We start from the raw sequence: 19,321 nt of genomic DNA on the forward strand, positions 1-19,321 counted from the left end.
GTTTGCATAAAAGTATAAAGAAAAACATGTCCCGTCGATGGCTTGAAGAAAAAAATTGAAATTTAAAAATATATATAAAAATAAACGATTCTAGAATATGGTTGGAGAACCCCCCAATTTTCGGGCTTTGATGTATATTATTTTTCTTGTATAGGAAGCACTGAACCCTTGACTGCGTTATTTTAAAGTTTGAAAATTTACACTTTAATGTTGGCTTGTCCCAAAAGCAATGATTTATGGTCTCAATGTTTCAAATACTTGAGTGACTCTGCTTTCTCAATGGGCTGAAGGAGGGGTGGGGATAGAAAACTATAATATAAAAAAATACAAAAACAATGTTTTCAGATAAATATCGTCCCATATATTAAGCATGCATTTGCATGTTTACATTAACATACATCATTAATCAAAATTCCATTTGACGAACATTGTAGAACTTTAAAATGATTATCTCCAACAGTATACTTCTAAACAGTAATTAATTACGATTTTGTTATTAAGTTTTAATTCATTTACTTCCAAGGCAGCATGAACATAAACCAGATAAGATTAATAAGGATAAGATTATATGCTAAATACATTAGCATCTTTTGGAGTGAATTTCCTTGTACATGAATAAGTTCTCGAGCAGTTTTAAAATTGATTTTTATTATTTACTGAATTAATACATTTGGATTATTATTTGAACTTGAACTACCAATATAAATATTGTCTACTGCAATATAATTTTTGTAATTTTGAAATTTTACATTTTTAAGAATTATACAAATCATTTCAATAAACATTTCACTGAAGCTGAAACAAACATATTCTTTGCCAAATACCGCATGTTAGCAGGGCGTCATGTCACGGGATTTGGTAGGCGGAACGATCTATCATCTCGCTTAAGGTCAATTGCAAATGGAGCTCATACGTCTCAGCTAGGGATATGAAGCCTTGCAAGTTCATGACATGTTGGTGTAATGAGAGGATGCTGTAAAGAGTAGGCTTCGTACTGACTGTGTGAATTTAATATTGGTGTTGATGATACTTATAGTTTGAGGTAACGGATGGAAATTAGAAAGTTTTTTATTTTTTGTACAACAGTTAAACGATTTTTATAACCAGGGCGGTTTATATAAATTGACAGACATACATGCTGTCATAAATAACAGAACTTTACTGTCACTGTATAAACTGGTTTCGTTCACCTCAATAACAGTATTCCCTGGATATTGGTATTTTGCTGACTGGAAGTGCCAGACGTCTATACCTGGTTGTGTACGAAACCAAGAGAGAGCCACCGCCCCACGGGATGCTACTGACAATACTGGTAATCTTTCTTACAGACCCGGGTTGTCCGGTAATTTATTGCCGGTACGGCCGTACTGCTAAGACTAGATTAGGGTGGGTGGTTTACAGTATCTGTAAGAGTTAAAATCTACTTGTACCACTGATCATTTGTTCCAAATTCATACAGACAGAGCATCAGACATGCATTTACATAAATATATCATGACGTAGATGTTATTGTTAAAATGATTCCGTTCCGCTCCGCAAACTACCAATGAACATTGGAACAGAACTGAATCACATAATTTCCATGGAAAATGTATTAACACTTATAAACTATTTGTTATGTTGGGTGTAGAGAAACAAAGTGTATAGTGGTGCGAACACTAACATGAAAACCGCTCGTTGTACCTGCGTTTGTGTGTGTGTGTGTGGTTTGGATGTTTTACGTAGTTTTAACAATTTTTCAGTTATATCGCTAAGATGTCAGCAGTGTAACAGTTTACAGTGATGACTAGCAATGGGGTATCATACCGAAGACATGTAGCATCGTGTCCCACCCAGTCACATTATCCTGACACCAGGCCTACCAGTCCTAACGCTAACCTCTTAATGTTCAGCGACAAACGAGGCACCTGCTAGTACCATTTTTATAAGTCTTTGGTATGACTTGGCCGGGGTTCGAACGCCTCGTTGTACATTGTGGCGTTCACTTACACTGAATATCAATATTCCTCAGAGTAATTGTGTTTTGTGGAGCGGAACAGAATACTTACAAATATTTAATGTAAAGTATGAAATTCCTAAAATGATCTTTAATGTTATGCAATTGCTATCGAATAAGCATTCAGACATCAATATTCAGTTATAACTCAGATTGGGAGCACATAGAAAATGCTCTTTATAGATGAATAGTAAATAACACTTTTAAGAAATAAAATAACCTCGATTTTGGTTCCGTTCCGTTCTGTAAAATACAAATATGTAGTTACTTTAACAAATTTCAAGGGCGTCTTTAAGTACTGATTAAAAAGGACTTTGAGAGCTATTAAATGTATATCGAAAAGCTACCGTTGTGAAGAAGACGATGATGATGAAAAAGAGGAGGCGAAGAAGTTGAAGGAGTATGAACCACATCAAATAATAAAAACATTTTGTAATGCAATTACAAATTCGTTATCACTTACACATGCGTAGACTGTAACCTGTGAGGACACGTACTTTATGGAAACAACAGTTGAGGCCAATTTATTCAGGGCCATAAGTTTGTTAAATTCACTAAGACGGGGAAAAAGAAAGTAGAGGGAGTTTACCTCATGATCAGCGCGTGACGATGCATTGTTAATGCCGTTTATGAAAAAGACACAATGAGTCCTTTAAGTGGCTCATTCTTAAAATCAATAGTTTGCTACATTTCTCATACTCGGAAACAAACACTCGTCCTTGATAAACGCAAATAGAAGAAAACCAGCTAGCTGCTAGTAGGTTGGTAGGTTTGATCGTGCCCTTAGACGTTGATACTTTCTTTGCCGCTGTTGCGAGGAAGAGAGTTGGTTGTAAATTACAATATTTTATGAAAGAAACTACTTTGGACTTCCGACTTCTGGGATGTGGAAACGAAATGACAAGGTAGTTATCACGTTGAAATAATAATGTATTTTTTTATCCCAAATTTGTGGGAAAGATCAAACTAGAAAGAATATGTAACTGTGAGAATACTATGTTGCATGTTGTGTCCATCTATATATGTTTATATATTTTATTCATTGCCATCTTTTTGTCTTCATTGCTTGCCGCTAGCATCATGGTCGCTTGGGGTTTTATGGTAACTTGGTCACATGCGTATTTATCTGCGTAATATGCGTTTTCTCATAACAGTAACAGCTGTAAAAACTATATTCTATTACTTCAAGTACCCAACCGCTCCGCTGGCCTAGTGGTTAGAGCGTCCGCCTCGGATGCGGGAGGTCGTGGGTTCGATCCCCGGCCGAGTCCTACCAAAGACTTATAAAAATGGTACTAAGAGCTGCCTCGCTTGGCGATCAACATTAAGAGGTTAGTGTTAGGACTGGTCGGCCTGGTGTCGGGATATTGTGACTGGGTGGGACATCATGTTACATGTCTGTGGCATGATGCCCCAGTGCTAGACATCACTATAAACTGCCACACTGCAGACATCTTAGCGATATGACTGAACAATTGTAAGAGCTACGTTAAAAATCCAAATCACACACACACAGACACAAACACGCACACACTCTTCAAGTGTCGTATGTACTAGCGTATAAGTTTGACATAACTGCACAATTCTTTGAATAAATAGCTTCATAGACACTACTTCATAGATAAGTAATTGAAGTTAACTGAATAGGTATTATCAACAGCTTATAAATTTGCGCAGCTCCAGTACCAATGCAGGTTGTAGAAGTGTGGATGAATTATTTTTAATTAAAAGAGCTTGGGACATTGGATTCAGTTTCGAGTGCTCGAGGCATCCGTTTTTTTTTATATTTGAAGAAATGAATTTACACACCACCCATACGAGTTTATTAAATTGTCAATGCTTGAACATTAAATCAAAACCATAGGAACAGCACACGATCATGAAGTGTAAGCAACAATAGTAGTGAATGGGGATACCCTAGCGTCAATGGGAATTAGCATTACAAAACCCCCTGGGACACTCCAGCGTCAATGGAAAATTAACATGGAGAAAAATCGTGGGACAATCTAGCGTCAAGGGAAATTAACATGGAGAAAAATCGTGGGACGGTTTAGCGTCAAAGGAATTTAAACAGGGTGGGACTTTATAGCGTCAAGGGAAATTGAACATGGGATTTTTTTTTATAAATTTTTTTAAAAAAGGGGTAGGCAATTGAAAGGCTATCTCTTTTCGAGAAATATGGCTGGCCCTGAAAAGGGCCTTTGGGTTTATGTTAATATTAATATTAACATAGATGGCATCTGTCACATCTTCTTCTTCTTCTTAAACTCCTTCTAACTGCCGGTCCATACACAAGTACCCTCTTCAGACATCCTTGTCTTTCTATGTAAACTCTCCTCATCCATTGACTAGTATTTGTCCTATCAACAACAGTCCACTTGGACCTGACATACATGAGCATGTCCGTCCTAAACATCATGGAAGACACAAGGGTGGATGACTCAACTGTGGTCCACATCTTGAAGCGACGAGAATAGGTGAATCAATGCAGTGAACTGCGCTTATTTATAGGTACAGGAAGGATTGAAACGGATTTAATTCATTCACCAATCCGAACACGCGTTTCAAAATTCAGTCAGCTCGCATCCAATCCGAAGAGAGCAGTCTGTGACGTCACGTGGTCTATATAGATTCGTTAGCGCTTGTGTGCAGTCAATCTATGCGACAGTGATTCAACATGACGGAAACTCAGAAAACGATCCATTGGGGTGCACCAGCAGGGGAGACTGCCCAAGGGAACCCGGACTTACTTTCAGAAGAGGTACATTGGGATTTTGTGGATTTTCTTACCTCGCAAGAATTTGTTCCGGAACCTTCGTTACCTTCTTCATTACCGCAAGTGGAGAATTTTAGACAGAGACAGAAAGAAGAATTGGAGAAATTTATGCAACGACAAAAGGAAGCGGAACAAGCTTTTCTCCTACAGCAACAGCAACAGCAACAAGAAGAGGTAAGAAAAAAACAACAGCAACAACAGCAAGAAGAAGTAGCAGCAAAGAAACAAGAGGGTGAAAATCAAACGGCTACGGTACTGTTGGACATTTTAGCGGAGTTAAGAAGTCTGAAACAAATGTATCAGACTTCTTTATCACGACCGAAAAGAATACGACCTTCCCGAGCTAAACACGCCAACCCTGTGACTAAGCCTGTCGTACCACCCTTAGTGATTTCAACCCAATCGTCAGAAGTAGGCCTTGGCCGTGGCAAAGGCTTAAGGCAGTTAAAGTTGATTGGTTAAACTCACTCCTACACCATAAAGAAAAAAGGCCCTTTTCAGGGCCACCCACATTTCTCGAAAAGAAATACAATTTCAATTTGCCAATAACTCAAAAATAAACCCCACCCATTTTACCCTTATAGTACGTGTCTGTGTATGAGTGCGTGAGTGTAGCTTCTTATTTTAAAATCAAAACTCAAAGACACTTACCTTATATCATTCATGTATTCTTTTATCCATTTTTTACAATCCAATTCACAATTCACCACAGAACAATTTAATTAAAAGTTCATTGACTTCTTCTTTCTCCTTGTTTAGTCTCACTGTTTTTTGAATTTCTTCACCGTTTTTTCCTCATTTTCTTCCCTTCTTCTTTTCTTCTCCTGTTTCTTTGCCTCTTTTAAATAGAATTGTCTTCTTTCTTCCTCTTCTTCCTCTGAAGAATCCCTCTCTTCTTTCGAAGAATCCCTCTCTTCTTCCGAAGAATCCCTCTCTTCTTCTGAAGAATCCTTCTTTTCTTCTGACTCCTCTTGTTTCTTTTTTGGGCAATCTGGAGACCAATGTCCTTTTTCTTTACAATAATAACAGGTATCTTGACTTTTGTCTTTTTTAGCCCCTGTTTTTTTCTTTTTTGACGGTCTGGACACTCTGAAGACCAATGCCGTTTCTTCTGACAGATATAGCAAGTATCCTGACTCTTATCTCGAAAGGAAGGAGAGTAGTCCGTCGGCTGGTCTGAAGAGAATTTTCTAATGACCCCTCGCAAAGCTCTGACGAAACGTTCCATCTGGGTAGTCTCTTCCATCGTTGTGCTCGGTTTGAGAGTGAAATGAATAGTGAAAGGACAAGACACACCCTTTTTATATACGCTGGTTTGCCATGACTATAAATTAGTCTATGGTGTTTGAACTTGAGTCATTTGACGTTTTGCACTCAAGATGAAACGATCCTATTCATTCGAGAAGAAAGAAGAAGAAGAAAGTAAGAGGCAGAAACGTGATCTATCGCCTCGTACCAGAGCTGAAATCTTGGCACAAATTCATGCCAGTGAATTTGAAGAGGACATGAGTGAACCAGAATCCGAACCCTCTAAACCAAGTTCACCACCCTTAGTCAACCCTGAAAAGTACTATTCCATTCGAGAGACGGAAAAGCGCTCCTCTAGAAAATTTAGAACCACGGCTTACACCTACACGGTGAAGTTTAAAGATTTCAAGGCCGACGTACCCTTGGAGAAAGCAGAAGGGTTTATCACCGAGATGTGGGATTCTTTGCTCACCTCACTCAAGCGACAATGTCAACCCAAAGAAGACGATCGCTTTACACTATCCATAGATCACGACGTTTGAAATCCCCTGTTTGGATCGAGTTTAGCAGACCCGCAGAACTAACCCCTTCCAAAGTCATGGACAAGATTCAACACGTACAACAATCTAATGACCAGTTTGACATCACCGATGGTAAAGCCACACTGAAAATGGCTCACGTCTCTCCTCCTCAAGGGACTGGACGCAAAAAGATGTTATTGGTGGACGACCTTCGCAACACCAAAACAAGTCTCGTCCGAATTAAGAACCCTCAAGACCAGATGTGTTTAGCCCGTGCCATTGTGGTGGGACGAACCTATGCCAACAAGAACGACACGGTAGAATGGAAAAGAACCTGGAAAACTATTCAACAATCCGACCGAGCCAAACAACGAAATGAAGCAGAACTCCTGTTACAACAAGCCGGACTGTCCAAAGACACACCCTGTGGCATTCCTGAGATGCAAAAATTGCAAGATGCCCTAGCTCCACGCTACACCTTGAAAGTGCACCCTCAAGAAATGCGTGGAACTCTGTTGTTTCGAGGCCAAGATTTTAAGGACGGAAAATACATTCATGTCTATTATCACGATGACCATTTCGATACCATTACCAGTATCACTGGATTCCTGGCATACGGTTATTATTGTGAGAAATGTGACTATGGTTATAACAATCGAGAGCAACACAAACATTGTGGATGGAAATGCTCAGGATGTTTGGCCTCTCCACCCTGTCTGAGCGAAGAACCAGTGCCTTGTTCAACTTGTCTGCGCACGTTTGTCACCCCTACCTGTTACCAACAACACTTGAAAACACAAGGTTCACAGAAGAAATGCGCTTGTCAACTGCTGAGATTGTGCCCTGCGTGTAGACAAGGCATACGTACCAATAGTACCAAGGCACACGTATGTTCAGGAAAGAAAAAATGTCACATTTGTCACCACATCGTGGACTTGGAACACCAATGCTACGTGCAAAAATACCAACCCCCACCAGAGAAAGAGGACGGTCACAAGAAGAAAGGCAATTTCATCTTTTTCGATTTCGAATGCATGCAAGAGACTGGCATTCACATTCCTAATTTCTGCGTGGCTCATCGAGCGTGCGAGAAGTGCATTCAAGAACCTATCTTCAGTCATTGCCCTCACTGCAGCAAGATTCCTGGAGGGCGTGAAAAAATCTTTCGGGGACCGAACACGTTAGCCGATTTTGCCCGATGGGTCTTAGACCCCATCGACAAGACGTGGAGCCAAGAGGACATCGAACGTTACGGAGATTGTCATCGTCATGCCACGGTGATGGCTCACAATTTCTCCGGATACGATGGACAGTTTCTTTTGAGGTACTATACGGAACAAGGCACCGAGCGTCCTAAAGTGACTTTGAACGGAGCCAAAATCATTTTCATGCAAGTGGGGCAAGTACAGTTTAAAGATTCGATGAGCTATTTGGCCATGCCTTTGAGTCGAATGCCTAAAACGTTTGGAATGACAGAAATGGCTAAAGGGTACTTTCCTCACTTTTTCAATACGGAAGCCAATCAACATGCCGTTCTACCCCATTTACCTGAGGCTCACTATTACGACCCCGACAACATGCGTACCGAACAACGAGAAGCTTTCTACGCTTGGTACCAAGCTCACGCCTCGGACCCTTTCGACTTTCAGGAAGAAATGCTAAAGTATTGTCGTTCCGACGTGGACATTTTACGGCGTTGCTGTGGAAAATTTCGAGAACTGTTCATGGAACACGGAGGGGTCGATCCTTTGAAAGAAGCTTGCACCATTGCCAAAGCGTGTTCCTTAGTGTATCGACAACGATTCATGCCTGAAAACACCGTGGCTGTCATCAGTCCTCAAACGACCCACTTTGTCAAACGTCAATACTCGGTCAAAGCCCTACGCTGGTTACATTACTTGTGCGACAAGGAAGACAAATGGATTCAGCATGCCCGCAACGGAGGGGGTGAAAAGACCATCGGAACGTATTCGGTCGATGGCTGGGACTTAGAAAACCCCAAGATCGTGTACGAGTTTAACGGTTGCTTATTTCATGGATGTCCCGTCTGTTGCCCTGACCGTGACACTAAAAATCAGTTTTTACAACGAACCATGGAAGACTTGTACCAGGACACTTGTCAGTGGCGCCTAAAGTTAGAACAGGAAGGATACCAAGTGGTGGAAATGTGGGAACACGAGTACGATCACCGTATGAAAACCGATCCCGAGTTTAAACGCCTCGTGGAAAGTTACCAGTTCATGGACCCGTTGAACCCGAGGGATAGTTTGTACGGAGGAAGGACCAATGCCACCTGTTTGCTGTACCAAGCCGACGAAGAGAAAGGAGAAGAAATCAAATACTTGGACGTGTGTTCGCTGTATCCCTACGTGTGCAAATATTGTCGCTTTCCTGCAGGGCACCCGCAATTGCTGACGGAACACATCGACCTGAAAAACATTCGACAATACGAAGGCTTGATCAAGTGCAAAGTTTTGCCTCCCACGAACCTATACCATCCCGTCTTACCTCACCATTGTCAAGGCAAACTGATGTTTCCCTTGTGCCGTACTTGTGCCGAAACGTGCAACCAGGACCAACCTTGCCATCACAGCCAGGAAGAACGTGCCTTGACGGAAACCTGGGTCAGCGTGGAATTGTTCAAAGCTCTGGACATGGGATACCAACTGTTAGAAGTGTACGAAATTTGCCACTTTCCCAAGACACAACAGTACCACAAGGGTGACCCTACTCAGAAAGGCATTTTCGCCGACTACGTGGATGCCTTTTTGAAACTGAAACAAGAAGCCAGCGGCTATCCTTCCTGGTGTCACACTCCCGAAGACCAAATACAATTCAAAGAGAAATACTACGAACAAGAAGGCATCTCTTTAGACCACATCGAAAAAAACGAAGGCAGGCGATCGTTTGCCAAAGTGATGTTAAATTGCTTGTGGGGTGAAATGGCACAACGACCGTGTTTACCCAAGACGGAATATTTGACCGAACCTTCCCGCTACTTCCAGATGATTCACGACAAAACCAAATACATGAAACACGTGGACGTCGTTCGAGAGGATTTGATCTTGGTCAATTACGAAGAAGATCTGGACTTTGTACAAGACGACCCTTTTGGAGATGTCATCATTGCGGCTTACGTGACAGCTCATGCTCGCTTAAAATTGTACGAAGCTTAAGAACTGTTAGAAGAACGCGTCCTGTACTTTGACACGGACAGTTGCATTTACATCCATCACCCGAGTCAACATCACCCTGACATCGAAGGAGACCGTTTAGGAGCCTGGACAGACGAGCATCCCGACGACAAGATTCTAAGTTTCGTCAGTGGCGGCCCCAAAAATTACGGCTACGAATACCGGGACAAACAAGGAGAAGTGCACACGACGTGCAAAGTGAAAGGACTGACTCTGAATCATCGTACCAGTCGAGTGGTCAACTTTAGGGTATTGAAAGAAGCCTTGCAATCGGGAGAGGATGGAAACTTTAAAGTGACCACCTATCAACCGAACAAGATTGTACGTTTACCCACTCATCACATCGTCAGTCGACCCTTGGAAAAAGTCTATCAAATTGTATACCAGAAGCGAGTTCGACTTCCCAATCACTTCACCTTACCGTAGGGTCACGCCGGTATTGGTCTGTATATAAAAAGGAACCCTAGGCAAGATCGATAGTTCATTGTTCATTGAAGTAACTTACCATGTCGTTGACGAAGAAGAAACCAGATTGGTTAGGAGTCAAATGTTGGACATCACCGAGACCAGGGTTTTGAGGCTTGGACACAAGAGGTGGCCCAGTATGCACGAGAGTTATTCAAGGAAAAAAGTTACTTTTCAACCCGTGTTAGTGACGGTGCCAGAAGAACCCGTCACCCAGGACGGGACTGTCGTGGACAGGCCTGAAAGACCCTTTCGGGAGGACACTTGTGTGACCTTACCCCCTACTATAGAACTGGTTAGAACTTTACCCAAAACATGTGGTTGTTGTACAGACACTTGTTTTTATTCCACGTTCATGGTTATCATGTGCCTTTTATTCTTGTCCTTAAGCCTTTGGCTTTTATGTATTTTTGTCTTTCGTATTCATGTTTGAAAAAAACATTCAATAAACGTGTTCTGAAAAAGTATATAAACTCTTGTCTTGTTTGTTTTCGTGTCACAAGTGACATTTCTCACACCATGGCTACCTCTGCTGTCTCTGCTCCCTCTTCCTCTACTGTCAAAGTCATCGACGAACACTTAGATCGTGCCAGTTAGGAGGCTTTGTATCTTCGCCATCTCTTTAACATGCTCATTGCTGGACCTAGCGGTTCAGGCAAAACCGAATTCGTCAAACGTTTGATCGAACATAAACATCATTTGATCGATCGGCCACCTCAACGGATCGTGTGGTGTTACAAAGAGTGGCAATCGGCGTACAACCTCTTGCGAGAAAGTCAAGGCGATTCCATCGTGTTTGTGGAAGGCATTCCTAAAGAAGACGACGGCATCGTCTCTGACTCCCGTCAAACCCATTTGGTCATTTTCGACGACATGTTAGGAGAAGACGAAGAAGAAATTAAACTGTGGTTCACGCGCAAAGGGCATCACCGTAATGCCAGTGTCGTTTACATCACCCAAAATTTGTTTCAACAAAGTAAAGCCCATCGCACCATCAGTCTCAATGCGCATTACGTGGTCTTGTTTAAAAGCCCTCGAGATAAATCGCAAGTGCAAGTCTTAGCCAAACAGTTAGGAACGCCTTGGCTGACTCAGGCGTACGAAGATGCCACTCAAACGCCACACGCCTATTTACTCGTCGATTTGAAACCTACGACTCCCGAGGATTTGCGATTTCGTACCCACTTGTTTCACCACTGGTGCCAAGACGGAGGGCCTGTCCTGTACACGTCTCCGTCCTCGACTTCATTTCACTCCCCATAAAAAAATCTATAAAAACCTCAGACCCTTTTTCGTCTGTCTCACACAGTGTGAACATGACATCCCTTCAGTCGCATCTTCCCGTCAAATTGATTCGTGCCTTGTATGGCATCAGTCGAGAAAAAGATCCACAAACACGAGCTCGTGTCTTAGAAGCTAGTCTCAAAGAAGTCTTACGATGGTTCACGGTGACGGCACGTCAATTACTCCAAGGAATCATTCAGATTCCTCATCAAACCAAACGCATTTTCGATTGAAACAAAGTCGCTTTGGTCCAACTGGCCGATCCCCGCATCGACACTCAAACCAAAAAACAAATCATTTTGAAACCTGGAGGGAGCGGTACTCTAGGAGGGGTCATCATTCGCTCACTCTTAAGATGGGGTCCTAATGCCCCCAAAGTTATCCCCAAGACAAAAGTCCAACGAAGCCCCAAGAAGAAAAAGACCAGGTCCCCAAGGAGAACTTCTCCAGTGGCAGGACCCTCCTCTGACCAGACACCACAACCCCGGAAAAAGAAAAGAAGCCCCCAGAAAAAGAAACAGAGAAAAAGTCCCCAGAAAAAGAAAAGTCCACAGAAGAAAACTAGTCGCAAGAGAGGCACTTCGGCCAGGACGCAACCTTACACTCGCAAACCACGATCTGCCACGACAGTGACTGCGTCTCCGGCATCCTCACGTTTATCCACTTCTCCGTTGATGACACCAGGAACTGAAGAGTACTTGGAGACGTTGATCACACCAAGAACTTCTCCGTTAATGACCCCCAAAAGAACTTCCCCAGTGGCAGGACCCTCCAATTTAGTGGCAGTGGCTGCTGCTCACAAAGTACCTTCTCCCAAAATCAAAGTCCATGAAAGATCGGGCATGTTACAAAGTTTACTGGATTTGTCCAAGCAAGAACTGGCTCGATTTAGTCCGTTGCGTACCCCTGCACGACGTGTCATGCCTGTCCTCAAACTGATACGACGTCAAGACAATCAGTGGCGACGCGTTCCAGTATAAAAAAGGCCTGTGACCAAGTAGGGTATCCGTGTTTTTTTGGTGCTCCTGAAGACTCAAAGATGTCACCCTCCAGAAAACCCCAAGGAAAGAAAAGGAGAGGACTGCCACCACGTTTAGCCAAACATGGGGACATGTTATCTGTCCTGTGCAAAGCTTCTCCACCCCTACGAAAAAAACTCATTCAATCGGCCTCCAAAGAGGTCATCGATACCGTGTGCGAATGTTGTTTGAACGTTTTGAAAGGCACGATCCCTTTGTCCAAACACCAGAAACAATGCTTAAGCAAACATCGTCACGTTCTTCGCCAAATGGTTCGAAAGAAAATTCCCATTCGTCAAAAAAAGAAGATGTTGGTCCAACGTGGAGGCATTTTGCCTCTCTTGTTAGGTCCCATACTGAAAGGAGTCTTGGGAACCATGTTGGGAGGACTGGTGGGAGCAACATAAAAAGGCCCTCGGAAGTCCCAAGATCTCAGAATTGACCCCTGACAACCCCATGGAAGGACGAAAACTAGCTTTAGTGCCTTACAAACGATGGATGGAATACCATCGGTGGCAAGAACAACGCACCCCGCATTTACCTCCCAATCCCCATTTGAGCGAGATGTCCCAGTTACAACACGAATTGCAGTCCTTGATGGATCGCCAAGATTTGTCCGAAACAGAAAAATCGCAAAAGTACGGTCAACTCTTGCAACGACTGCAACTCTTTCACCAGAAAGCTTGAGACGAAACAGCTCTACCCACTCTGAAAGATTTTAAGACCTTGATGAAAAGTCCAGCACCATCACCAGTACCAGTACCAGTACCAGTACGACCAGTACCAGTGACCAAGACAGAAAAAGAAGAAGAAGAAGGGTTTCAAACTCCTCCAGAAAAAGTACGCAAGTTAACAACACCACCTACCTCCAGAATTGGATGGATTAAAAAGATGATGGCCACCCCTTCTTCATCACAAGAGAAAAAGAAAGTGAAGACAGAAGTGAAGACAGAAGTGAAACAAGAACCGATATCCCCCGCTCAGACATCCTCCTCGTCTTCGACACCTATTGCCGTGACATTCATTTTTTTACCACCGAGAATCCCGAAACCAAAGCCAGCATCGTGGAACGTTTTCAACGCACTTTGAAAGAACGCATGTGGAAATATTTTACGCATCACCACACTCTGAAGTACATCGACATCTTACCGCACCTGGTGCAAGCGTACAACCAATCTTACCATCGAAGCATCGGACGTGCCCCGCAAGACGTGACTCCCGACAACGAAGTGTTGGTGTTTGAGCGCCTGTTTGGTACGTCCCCGACGAGGGCTGTCCCCAAGAAAAGTGGAGAGTTGGCCGTAGGAGATTGGGTTCGAATTGGCAAAACCAAACGCACTTTCGACAAAGGTTACTTACCTAACTGGACGACCGAATTGTTTCGCGTCACTGGACGAGTGCATGGCCGTCATCCTGCCGTCTATAAATTGGAAGACATGAACGGAGAAGTGCTCAAAGGAACGTTTTATTTGCCCGAGTTACAACGTGTGACCAAAAAAGAAGACGACGTGTACGACATCGAAAGCATTCTCGAACGCAGAACCCGTAAAGTGGGCAAACGACGTGTCAGAGAAGTCAAAGTACGTTGGAAAGGATATCCACCCAGTTTTGATTCTTGGATCGACGCTTCGCAAGTCATCGACTATAAAAAGAAGTGACCATCATGCCCTTTCACACAGCAGACGCAGCTACGTCGACCACTCCTCCTTCACCTAGTTCTTCTGTGCAAGATTTACAAAAACAACCCTTGTGGGTGTGGTGTGGAGAACGTGTGACTAAAACGCAAATCGTCTTTTTCTGCCAAATCTTCGTGGTGTATTGTGTCATCGGGGCAGGCATCGCCAATTTGAGTTTGCAACAAGGAGACAAACAATTGTGGACCATTTTATTGAGCAGTTGCATCGGTTACCTGCTTCCTAATCCCTCCCTGAAATTCACCTCGAACGGGAACCCCGGGAACCTTGTGTCCAGTGCCAGTGCCAGTCACCACTTCAATCACAACCAGAACCCCATTTTAGACGGAGACACGCCTCTGACGTCCAGTAACCCCTCGGACAGCCACAGAACTCTGGAATTATGAGTCACCAAAACCAATTTTACTTAACTTTACCCAGTGACAGTTCCATGGAGGTGTTTCCCAAGAACACGTTGTGCTGTTACACGGCCAAATTACCTCAGGCCATCCAGTTAGATCACGAAGCCCATTGGGAAGTGGCTTTAGTAGAAATGATTCACCCGACCCAAGTCCTCAATGTCCTTCCCAATCAAAATTTTTTTGATATGGAAGTTCATGACGAGCAAATGCAACAGTGGATGGATAGCAATGTCAAATATGACAAGAAAACCCGTACACAAAAGTACACCACCTATCACTTGTTCATTCCCCCAGGCTATTATTTTAGTGGTCAACATTTGGTCAGCACCATAACCTCCAGGTTTAATGTCGTGTTTCTGAAAGCTTTGGAGCATGTCAACAAAAATGTCACCATGGAGTACCACAAAGCAGCTCGTCGCTTCTTGATGAAATTTGAACGGAGTAAAATCCTGTCCATTTTATTTTGTCCTGAATTGTTTGACATGTTGGGCGGAGATATGGACATGAGAAAGACCATGATCAAGAAAAACGAATTACCCATCGTTTACGACAACGAGTCTTTTAGCAAGTTATTTCGTGCCCCGGTAGAACTGAACCAAGGACTGAATTTGATGTTCGTGTATTCCGATGTGGTGGAGTACAACGTGGTGGGACACACCTCCGTACCGTTACTGCGTGTCATTCCTTTCAAAGTGGATTCTGCCACGAACACTGACGAGGAAGGTGGAAACACTTACCACGTCCACCGCGAATTTGTCCATCCTCACTATTTGCCGGTCAGCAAGTCGTATTTGGACACGGTCAACATTGCTATAAAAGGAGATTTGGGACAAAATATTTCATTCACCAAAGGAAAAGTCACGGTGAAACTCCATTTTCGAAAACGGTTCTCTCACGACTCTTAAGTCATGTATCCAGTGTACCGAGGGGTTGCTCGACAGCGAGGACACGGTTTAGGAGATATGTTAAAATCGGCCTTTCGTTCGGTGGCCCCGGTGTTGAAACCGATGGTGACACGCGGATTGCACGCCTTGAAAGATGCGGCACTGACGCAAGGCAAAGAATTTCTCCAAAATGTCATCATCGACAAACAAAACCCTAAAGAAGCCTTCGTGAGGGCAGGCAAAAATGTCTTGCTGCAAACGGGCAAAGACATTTTAGGCCAACGAGAGACACCTATAAATGCCCTGCACGCTACCGAGTCAGGCATTCAGCAAGGACAAGGCAGAAAGAGACGACGAAGAAAACACCCTTTCACCAGACTTCAAGCTAGAAAGGCCAAGAAAAGAAGAACCGTTCGAGACTTAGACGTTTTCGATTATTGAGAAAAGAGACAAAAAAAATGATACACCGAGAATCTTGCGCTTGTTCCAAGACGGAACTGGACCTGTTTGCCATGCCCCCCACGATGATGGCGATGCAAGAATCCCAGTGGGTGGAATTTCACCCCGTCTCCTCACTGACCGATTCCGCTCCCATCGAGTTTGAAATCAAAGGACAGCCCGAAGATTACATCGATCTGAATAGCAGTTACTTGTACCTGAAAGTCAAAATTCTAGATAAGACTGGAGGTGCTATAGACGATGAAGCAGTAGCTCCCGTCAACAATTTCATGCATTCCTTGTTCAGTGGAGTGGACTTGTACTTGAATAACAAACTGGTCAGTGGCAGCATGGATACTTACCCTTATCGTGCCTACCTGGAAAATCTCTTGACGTACGGAATAGACGCCAAGAACACTCATCTCAATGCCTGTGTGGTATGGGAAGCTGACGAACCTACCAAGTTTGAAATATTGGAAACTGATGAAAAGAAAGACAACAATGATGGATTTGTAGAACGAAGAAAGAGAATCACGGGAGCCGACACAAGTTTAGAACTGATGGATCGTTTGCATTTGGACATGTGGTTGCAAGAAAAGTATTTGCTGAACGGGGTGGATGTCCGCCTGAGACTGAATCGTAGCAGTGCCGCTTTCCATTTGATGGCTGATAGTGACGGTTACAAAACCAAAATCCTAGAAGCCAGACTCTACGTACGCCGTGTGGAAGTGTTACCTAAAGTGGGAAACGACATCAGTCAGACGTTGAGCAGAACGACTGCCAAGTATCCCATACGACGCGTGGAAGTGAAAACCTTCACCATTCCCAAGGGACAGCGATCCATGATCGAAGATCATCTGTTCCAAGGACAGTTACCCAAACGTTTGATCGTTGGTATCGTCGAGAATACAGCCTTCGACGGAGCTGCCGAAAAAAATCCTTTCTACTTTCAACACTTTGGCGTGTCCAAAATCGAAGTCAGTCGCGATGGCAAGACCTTGTGTACCCGACCTTTCGAACCTGACTTTACCAAGAAGAATTACTTGAGATCGTTCTTGTCCCTGTACGAAGCCACCGGACAGTTAGGAACCAATACCAGTCACGGTATTACGTACGAGGATTATGCAGGAGGCTACGCTTTGTGGGCTTTCGATTTCACTCCAGACCAAGGCAGCGACGAGGGACATTTCCACCCTATAAAATCCGGCCAGATTCGTGTGGAAATTCAGTTTAAAGACCGAGACCCTGATGAAACGGTGAACGTCATCCTGTATACAGAATTCGATAATACCATAGAAATCAACAGTTTGAGAGAAGTCATCCTAGATTACTAGAAACCATGGAAGACTGTTATCCCTCTTTACCTAGTGGAGAAACTTTTAGTGTTGGATTATTGTTAAAAAATGTTAGAGTTGTTGTTGTTTAGTGTTAAGTGATTTTTGAATAAAAAATGTTGTGTTTTGAAAAAAATTGTTTGATGTTATATTGTTGGATTATTGTTAAAAATGTTAGAGTTGTTGTCTAGTGTTAAGTGATTTTTGAATAAAAAATGTTGTGTTTTGAAAAAAATGCCTTTGTCTTTTGTTTAGCTATAAGAATGTTGGATTGATGCTCTTTCATTTCTTACTATCCCTCTCATGACACTCACTAAACGTTGCGACTCAAAAACCGTGTGGGGGATGTTTTCCTTCACGTCCGCGCTTTGACTTTAAGAACCGGGTTGTTTCCAGTCTAACCATCCATTGTCGACTCATCCTCCTAAGAAGATGTGCTCCAAACTAGCTAAACTCAACGAAGCCTACGTGTATTTGCATAGGATCAGACACAGTCTGATACCGAAGCCAGAAGAAATAGAGAATGTGAGAATGTTAAAAATCACTGAAGACCTGATAGAAGAGCTCTTCAGAGAAGAAATGAACAGGGAAAAAGAAGAATGGACAGAGAAGTACATACTTCAGAGACAGCAGCAACAACAACAACAAGAGCAGCAGCAGCAACCTGAAGCTGACAGAGGCTTTGTCGATTGTCGTATCGACACCAAAGAGTTCTTCTTCTCTTTCCGAAGAAGCAGACCTATCGCCAGAAAGTCTATCCTCAGAGGACATCGCATTCTTAGAAACTAAAAAGAATGCCATAGCAAACAAAAAAAAAACAGCCCTTTTCAGGGCTACCCAATACTCTAGAAAAGAAATAACAATCAATTTGCCAATGTGTGTAGGTAGAGTAGTGTGAAAATAAACACTAACTCTTTTTTAAAAAAATGTGAGGGTATGTGTTTGTGTGTTTGTGTTTGTAAGTGGTTAAGTAAGTTGGTATGGATAGTAGATTAAAATGATGTCTTTTTTTGGTGTTTGAGGTGTATATTTGGAGTTAGATTGGATTGCTTTGCGTATGTGGATAGTCTATTGAAGTGATTTATAAAAAATTTTAAAATAGTGATGGGTAGCATAAAAAAGTGAGTGAGTGTTTCTTTTAGGTCGGCGCGTTGTTTTATGGTCATGATCTAGGTAAGATCAACTTTATGTTTTTAGGGGATGTTTTCGTTCACGTCCGCGCTTTCACTGTAAATTGAAACTCGTTCGGCAGTCCAGCTACCCTTGTTGATTGATCAACACCAAAAATGAACACGAGACTGTAGAAACTGTTGGAACTTCATGTGCATCTGGAATATGCCAGGCGCATATTAAATGAACTGGCCGCGGAAGCCATTGTGGAGGAGGGAAGGATAAGAGAGGAGGAGGAAAGAAGAAACAAAGAAGAGGAGGAGAGAAGATATAAAGAAGAAGAGGAAAGAAGATACAAAGAGGAGGAGAGAAGATACAAAGAAAAGGAGGAAAGAAGATACAAAAAGGAGGAGAGAAGATACAAAGAAGAGGAGGAGGAGGAAAAGGAGAGAAGAAGAAGAAATTTCAGAATCCCAGAGAGCGAAAATTGGGATTCTGAAGCGACATATCCTGCCTCTGCTCTCTCCCCCCAAAAGGTAAAAAGTAACTGGGGGATAAGATGTGTATGCGGCGCCAGGCCTGGAAGGTGCCACCATTAACCAGGTGTCCATGAAGTTCCAAACAAAAAAACAGCCCTTTTCAGGGCTACCCAATACTCTAGAAAAGAAATAACCATCAATTTGCCAATGTGTAGGTAGAGTAGTGTGAATATAAACACTAACTCTTTTTTAAGATAGTGTGAGGGTATGTGTTTGTGTGTTGGTGCTTGTAAGAGCTAAGGTATGTTTGTGTGAATAGTAGATTATGGGTTTCTTTATTGTTTCTTAGCGTAGGTGAAGAGTATAGTTAGGGTTTTGTAAGCGCTCACGTACGATTGTGTAGATAGTAGATTATGGATTTTGTTTATTGTTTCTTAGCGTATGTGGAGAGTATAGTTTGGGTTTTATTATATGAAAT

At 42.8% G+C, this 19,321-nt stretch overlaps 1 protein-coding gene across 3 annotated transcripts in view; it reads left to right on the plus strand.

Moving 5' to 3' along the window:
• Nucleotides 1–19,321, plus strand: part of LOC149772936 (protein toll-like) — a 74,726-nt gene that overhangs the window by 44,622 nt on the left and 10,783 nt on the right. Inside the window, exon 1 of one of the 3 annotated variants that reach the window (XM_089947085.1) lies at nucleotides 979–1,312. The exons of 1 other annotated variant lie outside the window; for it this stretch is intronic. The gene's annotated coding sequence lies outside the window, so the exon portion shown is untranslated. Of the gene's footprint in view, nucleotides 1–978; nucleotides 1,313–2,688; nucleotides 2,902–19,321 lie in introns of those variants that run through there. One more of the 3 variants, XM_089947083.1, reaches the window with a different exon arrangement.

The sequence above is a fragment of the Sinohyriopsis cumingii genome, unplaced genomic scaffold (genome assembly GCF_028554795.1).
Source record: "Sinohyriopsis cumingii isolate HCF-2022 unplaced genomic scaffold, ASM2855479v2 utg000958l, whole genome shotgun sequence".
Lineage (NCBI taxonomy): Eukaryota > Metazoa > Mollusca > Bivalvia > Unionida > Unionidae > Sinohyriopsis > Sinohyriopsis cumingii.